The sequence below is a fragment of the Suricata suricatta genome, chromosome 7 (genome assembly GCF_006229205.1).
Source record: "Suricata suricatta isolate VVHF042 chromosome 7, meerkat_22Aug2017_6uvM2_HiC, whole genome shotgun sequence".
In the NCBI taxonomy this organism is placed as follows: domain Eukaryota; kingdom Metazoa; phylum Chordata; class Mammalia; order Carnivora; family Herpestidae; genus Suricata; species Suricata suricatta.
In genome coordinates, this window is record NC_043706.1 from 128,062,353 (window position 1) to 128,070,220 (window position 7,868).

General features: G+C 38.3%; 1 pseudogene; it reads left to right on the forward strand.

Annotated features, from left to right (window-relative positions):
• Window positions 1-1,533: 1,533 nt before the first annotated feature.
• On the forward strand, window positions 1,534-1,631 carry LOC115297309 (annotated as a pseudogene).
• Window positions 1,632-7,868: the final 6,237 nt, after the last annotated feature.

Sequence of the window (7,868 nt, forward strand, 5' to 3'; positions counted from 1 at the left end):
GAGATTGGGTTTTGAGAAGAACTCTTTGTGTTTCAGCTTCAGAAACTCGATCCTTCTGATTTTTGCAATTATTTACACAGAGAATCCAGAAGTCTAAGCTTTTGAATACTGAGAATTCCTTCAGAGGTGTCGCACTGGAGACCTTGTGGTCTAAGGCACTAAGATCTCGGGCTTCAATGTCTGCCACTCTTTGTCACTGAGGTAGTCATTCATTTGTTCGTCAGACCATCGGAGCACAACTGTTCTGACCAGCAGTGAATTTGGCTCTGTGAAGGCTTGAATCTGGAAGAGGAAGTGGTAGGCACGTTTTGGAAGGTGATGGGTGAGTAGGTAGTGTTTCAAAATATGTAATATAGAGGGTAGTGTCCGTACACAGGAAACTTTTTTTTATTGAAAGTGAGTGAGGGGGCAGAGAGAGAGAGGGAGAGAGGGAGAGAGAGAAAACTGGAGCTGATCCAAAATGGGCATGAGCTCACCGGAAGTAAAACTTGAACTCATGAACCATTAGATCATGACCTGAGCCAAAGTCAGATGCTTAACAACTGAGCCACCCAGGCGCTCCCCAGTAAACATTTAAAATGTTAGCTATTAACATTAACTCTGGGTTTATCATTAAACATCAGAGTAACAGCATAGAGAATTTTTCAGTGATAATGTAATTCAAAATTCCACCATCCTAACACATTACCAGTTCTCACTTTACATTCATTTATTTGTTCAAAACTATTTATTGCAGGTTTTCTTCTCATTTCTGTACATATGCACTCCTAACTTCTCAGAGTTAAGTATCTTATACAAAGGATATCTCCCATGCTGTTATATGTTCTTATATTAACATTTTAATCAGTGAATGTTATGCTTTCAATATCATCATTTATTTGACTATTTTTCTCTTGAGGAATATGAAGCTTCTTTCCAAATTTTCAATATTATAAAAATGTAATAATAATTCTCTGAGCACAGTGCTTCTCATTTTCCCCCCAGTAATTTACCAGGATAAATTCCCAGAAATCTAAATACTGGGTTAGATTATATAAACACTTTTATGGATTTTGATGTATCCTGCCAATTTTCTGAATCTTACAGTACTTACAATTATAATTTTCTTTATATCAGTCACTTTGCTTGCCACCTCCATGAAGACACTGATTTCTAGATCGAAAATTGAGGTTCACTCTAGTCCCATTAAGAATGCATATATATGCTATTTTATATACAGGCTTTCTTCCAGATGACACTGTATAAATAACTTCCAAGAAGCAGGAAAGGCATTTTCCTGCTCCCCAGGCTTTTAGCACCTCCTGACTGCCTTAGTCCTTATTCCCTAAGCCAGTTTCTATATCTAAATACCCCCCCTTGGCATTATAGAATATTGCAAATGAAAGAGACCTCGAATATCTCTTTTACCCCCTTCATGTTAGAGTCAAGGACTCAGAAAGCCAGGGAGATTGTGAACTACTTCAGATCACAGACTTAGTGGAGAGATTTGGGATGAGATCAGCTGATTAGCACTGCTGCTAGAAAATACCAAGGGGGATGGCCCATATACTAATATTGGAAAGCAAAAGAAAAAATCAGCATGGCCTTTGGGCAGGTGTGACCTGCACATTAATGAAGTGCTCTAAATTTTACTCCTTCCCTAACGTGTGCATGGTGTTTCATGTATATTCTGTTATCGCAGGCTGTGGAATTACCTATACCCAGCCCAGGGGCTCTTGGCAGTTCATGGTGCACTCTGAAAGTAAAAGGAAGGTTACTATCTCAGAAAAGAAATTAGGAAGCATCAAAATACAAAGGATGAGCTATTCCTGTACATTATGACTAACGTCTTTAGGTACAGCATACAAAGTACACTGTGATTGATCACCTGTATACCCTGAGCTTTAGGTCCAGCCATTCTCTCACCAACTTTCTTTTTCTTTTTCTTTTTTTTTTTTTTACTGTTTATTTAATCTGAGAGAGAGATAGAGAGAGCCCACATGAGTGGAGGAAGAGCAGAGAGAGAGAGAGAGAGAGAGAGAGAGAGAGAAGGAGAGAGAGAATCCCAAACAGGTTCCATGCTATCAGCACAGAGCTCAAGAGCACAAACCATGAGATCAAAAATCAAGAGTCATGCTTAACTGACTGAGCCACCCAGGCACCTCTCACCAAAATTTCTTAAAACAGCTTCAAATTCCTCTAATACATATTGTTATTTTATGTCTTTGGGCTTTTGTTCCTGTTGGTCTCCTGGCCTGAAGCCAACTTAGAGCCTGTACAGCTAGCTAATTCTGACTCTTCCTTCAAGAATTATTAACTCAGGCAAAGCCTTCTACGGGAAGTCTTCCATGATGACTCCAGGCTACAATGACTATCAGTCTCTTGGTTTATAAAGGACCTGTGCATTCTTTTATCACACTGGATTGAGAATATTTATTTCTGTGTCTATCTCCCTCGCTAGACTAGGCTGATCAAGATCAGGATCTGTGACATATTTTCATAGTCCCAATGCTGAGTACACAGTAGACATTTCATAAATATTTATTCAACTGCAGTATCTAAAATATTTGCATAAGATCTTTGAGAAAACCCTAAAATCCATTGAAGGTAGTCTATCAGGATAATGTGACTTTGAATGCAACTGTTACATAGAACGTTTAGATCAATTTTGTTGTATCATTGGGTAGACACAATGTGTCGGCAAGGAAGAGGTAGTCTATTTGGCTTCAAAGTAAGAGAAACCCACAACAGTAATTTGTCAAAAATATAAATTGTAATATCATCACCATCATTTCCTCTGGGATCTTATCCTAGAAGTACCCTCTCTTACGTTGCAACCTCTCCTCTACTAGTTCTTTTCTGCTTAAGTCACAAATTCATTCAAATCTTTCACATCTTTAAAAACTTTTCTTCGGATCTTGTGATCCTCTCTATCTTTCTTCTTCATCCATTTTTCTCCATCTTTCTTCAGTGTCCTGAAATATAGCTTCTACTCCTTCCCCTGATGTTGAAATTGCACCAGCCAAGTAAGATGATCAGTAATCCCCCAAATGAGGATACTGCTGGTACCTCTCCTGTTGACTTTTCCATCAAGTTGGACACTGCTGATGGCTTTTTTCTATAATTCCCACCTTCTATGACATGGTGCATCAGGATCTTCCTCCTATGGGACCCCTGTCACTTAGACATTATGTCATTTCCCTATGGCGTTCTCTTGAATGCTCGTGTTCTCTACGTTATTTCTCACTTTTCCATTCTTATTTATATCAATGGATTTCATTTTTTTTTTTACTAACCATCGTATCCTATGGGTCTTTTAAAAAATAAAGATATTTGAGAAAAGGAATCCTTGTGAACTGCTGGTAGGAACGTAAATGAGTACAGTCACCATGGAATATTTTTTTGAAATATTAAAAATAGAGTATCAGTGCACCTGGGTGGCTCAATTGGTTAAGCGATTCAACTCTTGGTTTCAGCTCAGGTCATGATATTTCAGTTCTGGGGCATCTCGCTGGTGCAGTTGGAAAAGCATGTGATTCTTGATTCCAGGGTCATGAGTTTGAGCCCCATGTTGGGTGTAGAGGTTACTTAATTAAATAAAACTTGAGGCACCAGGGTGGTTCAGTAGGTTGGGTGGCCGACTCATGATTTTGGCTCAGGTCATGATATTATGGTCATGAAACTGAGCCCCACATCAGGCTCCTTGCTGAGCATGGAGCCTGCTTGGGCTTCTCTCTCTCCCTTTCTCTTGGCCCTACCCTGCTTTCATGTGTACATGTGCACTCTCTCAAAATAAACAAACTCTCAGAAAAAAAAAACTTTAAAAAATAATAAAAATAAATAAATAAAGCAAACCTAATTTGGGCAGTTTAACATTTCATTAAAAAAAAAAAACGAGGGGCGCCTGGGTGGCTCAGTCGGTTAAGCATCCGGCTTCGGCTCAGGTCATGATTTCATGGTTCGTGGGTTCGAGCCCCGCATCAGGCTCTGTGCTGACTGCTAGCTCAGAGCCTGGAGCCTGTCTTCAGATCCTGTGACTCCTTCTCTCTCTGACCCTCCCCTGCTCATGCTGTCTCTCTCTCTCTCTAAAAAATAAATAAAAACATTTAAAAAAAAAAAAAAGAAAGAAAAGATTAGATGTTCCCGAAAACCTAGTATTTTGTCAATACCCAACATGATGCCAAACATAATCACCATGCAATCAATATTTGTTTCATGATGACTGACTGACTGAACAATAGACCAAAATCTCTTTAATTTGAACCAGTAAAAGACTAGTCAAAATTATGCAATATTCTCAAAGGGTACAGAAAGGAGTATAAACTGACTTATTTAGAAGAATTATACATGAAATGTTTTATGACATTTTTAACCAGCCTTAAAAGATTATTTCCTGATGTTGGATAAAAATCCTCCCATTTTTCTTCTTTATGTTTTATTGATTTAGTGAGTCAATCTCTCCCTCTCTCTCTTTCTCCCCTCTCCCTTTCTCTCTTTCCTTTTTCTCTCTCTCATAGTACAAAAGCAAATCTGGTCCAGTCTGGAATGAATCATCATGAATTGTGATGAGTTGATCTAGACTAAAGTAGATTTATTTATGGATTTACCAGTGAATGGATTGATTTGCTATAATTTAGCTTTAGCCCCTAAATTTTGCCTTTAAGTAGTTACTAAAGAAAAAATAAAATTTTCACACAGATATTTTACTGTTTTGTTTGTTAGCTTTGATCATTCAAGAGTAGCTATGTTTTGGAGAATTTTTATGATCTATGCTACTGTTGAAGACTTCTTCAGCCAATGAAAATTTGTATTTTTCATCTTTTTTTCTTTCATGTGTGTTCCATTTAGACCAGGAAATTAACATGTCAGCCCAGAAGACTTAGGCCAGATGTTAGTCCACTGGTTGAAAGATGGATTTCCTGCCCTAATAGGTGACCTCTGAAAGCAAAATAGGCTTTTTCTTAGTGGATAGACTGTCCAAATGACCTCATTTCTAGAACAAGTGGCCTTTGTTCAGTGTCTCTTTGCTATTGGAATCAACATCATCTGATTTTTGAGAACATTTATTAGATAAAGGCTAGCTAGCACCTACTTGTTTCATTTACAAGGCATAGGGAAAATTTTTGCCTAGTCAATCCACTTTTTGTTTCTTTAAGAATATTTGTGTTTATTGAGAGGGAAATAGTGCAGAAAATCTGGGGCTGTGTACCCACATTAATATTTCTTTAGATTTCAAGCCATGGAAGCAGAGCATGGTATATGTTTCCCTAAACAGGGAATTGTTTCACGAAGCTCGACCAAGGGCCTATTTCAAGAAGCAGCCATGACCCCAGTGTCCTATCATTCACACTTGTGTCTCCATATGTGAGAAGCTCATTGAGACATTCCCATGGCATCACCTCTTTTGATGAGTTCTTCACCAAGTTCATTTATTTATATCCTCAATTGTATAAAGCAGCTCAGAAAAACTGAGATAACTGAGCCTTTGTGTGTGTGTGTGTGTGTGTGTGTGTGTGCGCGCGCACAAGTGCGCGTGTTCGTGTGCGCATGCACTCATGGCTATATGTGTATTCGAAAGAAAGTACCCAAGAGAGGACAATGGCCTTGAATGACGAGGGGGAGACCACATGACTTACTCTATACATGGAAAAGAGGGGAGGCAGATTGCGTGAGAAGCAAGATAATATGCTTCTGAGATTCTAAAAAGATAGGATTTTTTAGCTGAAGGGAAAGTTGAGTGGGCTTTTTTTGTTTTGTTTTGTTTTGTTTCTTTTGCAGGAACATGAATGAGAGTGTTTCTTTTCAATTGCCAGCAGATAAATTTTACTAGTGTTAAAGTCTTGCTCCTTGTTATCTGAAATGTTGGCTTCTTCACAAAAGACACAGAAGGGCATAAAGCAGAACCGTACAGAGAGTTAGTATCAGTTCGGGTTGGTAGGGTTTCTAAATAGTCAACCCTAAGACTTAGGGTTGTTCCTCAAGTAATTTGTGCAGTAAATACGTGACCCTTTAAAAAAAGTGAGTGGTAAAAAGGATATCATGCTTTTCCTTTGTTTTAATGAGTCAACATGTATTTTTTTTCCCGAATGTTAGTCACAGCTCAGTGCCCCCTCCTTTTTAAAGAGCCATACACAAGTGTCTTTAACCGTAAGTTATTTTTTGTTGTTGTTCCACAAAAGTATGCTGGCTAATACTTCAATTCCAGATAAGATTGTAATAATTCTGTGTGGTTACTGGGGTTAGTTATGTAAACGGGGATCTTCTGTTCTCTGGTTCATAATATCACAGAACGTCAAAGAAGCAAAGCATTAGTTCTGACTGGAGATTTTTAATTTAGTAGAAAAAATTAGTTTTCACCTGTATGTTTAAGCGGTAGGGACAGCCTAGTAGGTGTTCTTATAGCGTAAAGTTTATAAAATAGACAGGAATGATGAAGAAATTTGGCTGGTGGACGATACTTCCCAGTGTGCTTTTAAGCCTTACCTCGCATAACTTGGAAATATTTAACAGAATCTCTGGTCTCTTATTAGCATATTCTTCTTTTTTCCTTACGTTTCCCTAATCTAAAAAGATAAATAGGAGGGAGTATGATTCCAAAGATAACCCCTCCCCGTGCTCCCTTTTGTTCTCTCTGAGGTTTCAGTTTGCTGTCACATAACCAGGAGTCTCTCCTCAGGACACTGTTCTCATATTAATTCAGAGATAATTTTATAAGTTAAAGTCTTTTGGTTCTTTGCCTTAAACATCGTGAATTCACTCTTGGCAGCACAGCAGAAGAGCCTATTAGGTGCCTTACTGAATAGTTCAGAATTGTTGCATTTCAGAATTACAAATGGCCTTTGAAGTGATCTAGTCTGACCCTAGTGTGTAAAATGAAATCTCAGTCATGGTACTAGTTGGCTGGATGGGATGATTCCCAGACAGAACCTCCGTGTTTCCACAGCATCAACGCAGATGAAAACCTAATGGGCGGGACCAGTAATGAAACTGATCAGAGTGCAAGAAGAGATTTCAGGGAAAAGTATTTATGGCCCTGCATCTTCCTTCTTTAGACTTATTTACCTTCTCTGGCTAGCCTGCTGTCTTCACTTTGTTTTAAGTCCTGTTTAGTTTGCTCTGGGTTCTTTTCTCATCTCTTTTATCCAATATTTTGAGATAAAGAGATTTTTAAACGGGTAATGCTTTAGCGTGGGGTTGGCTCATCTTTCAGGCATTGGTGACCAAAAAATTGTTTGGGATCATTAAGGAAAAAAATGTAGCATTTCAGTCTTTCCTTGAAGTTAGATCCCCAAGGCACTGTGGAATGCCCAGCACTGGAGTGTTGGAGAGGGTTGCTGATCCAAGGCGAACATTAAGTGAGCTTATCTATTTTTGTTGCTTAATTTCAGAAGACAGTATGATAAAAAAATAAATTGGGCTATTTATAATCTTTCAGACTTAATCTCTGCTTAATATTACATTTCCTCTGCAGAATATGTGTTGTCTTTAAAAAATAACAAGTATTTCAATAACGCTGTGTTCCTAAAAAATGTACTATTCTACAAATAATACATTTTAATTCCAATATTTAATTGCCCTTTAAAGCCAAATATCTCCAAGCATCTGATTTGGGGATCACCGTTCATGTATTTCATGACAGTTTCTTTAACCAGTGAATTTTTTAAGCAATCTTCTGGTATCGTTTTTCAAGATATTATATTTTAAAACTTCATGTTTCCTCAGCAACGTGTTCTTTTTCCTTATTCGGACATTTCCATAGTTCCAGAGTCCAGAGTGCTCCCCATTACACCATGGAACCCCTACTGCATTTCCATAGTTCCACATGGCTCTCAGATGTGACCAGCTACCACGATCACCTCGGTGGTAGAAGGGAGGACTGTTAAAGTACA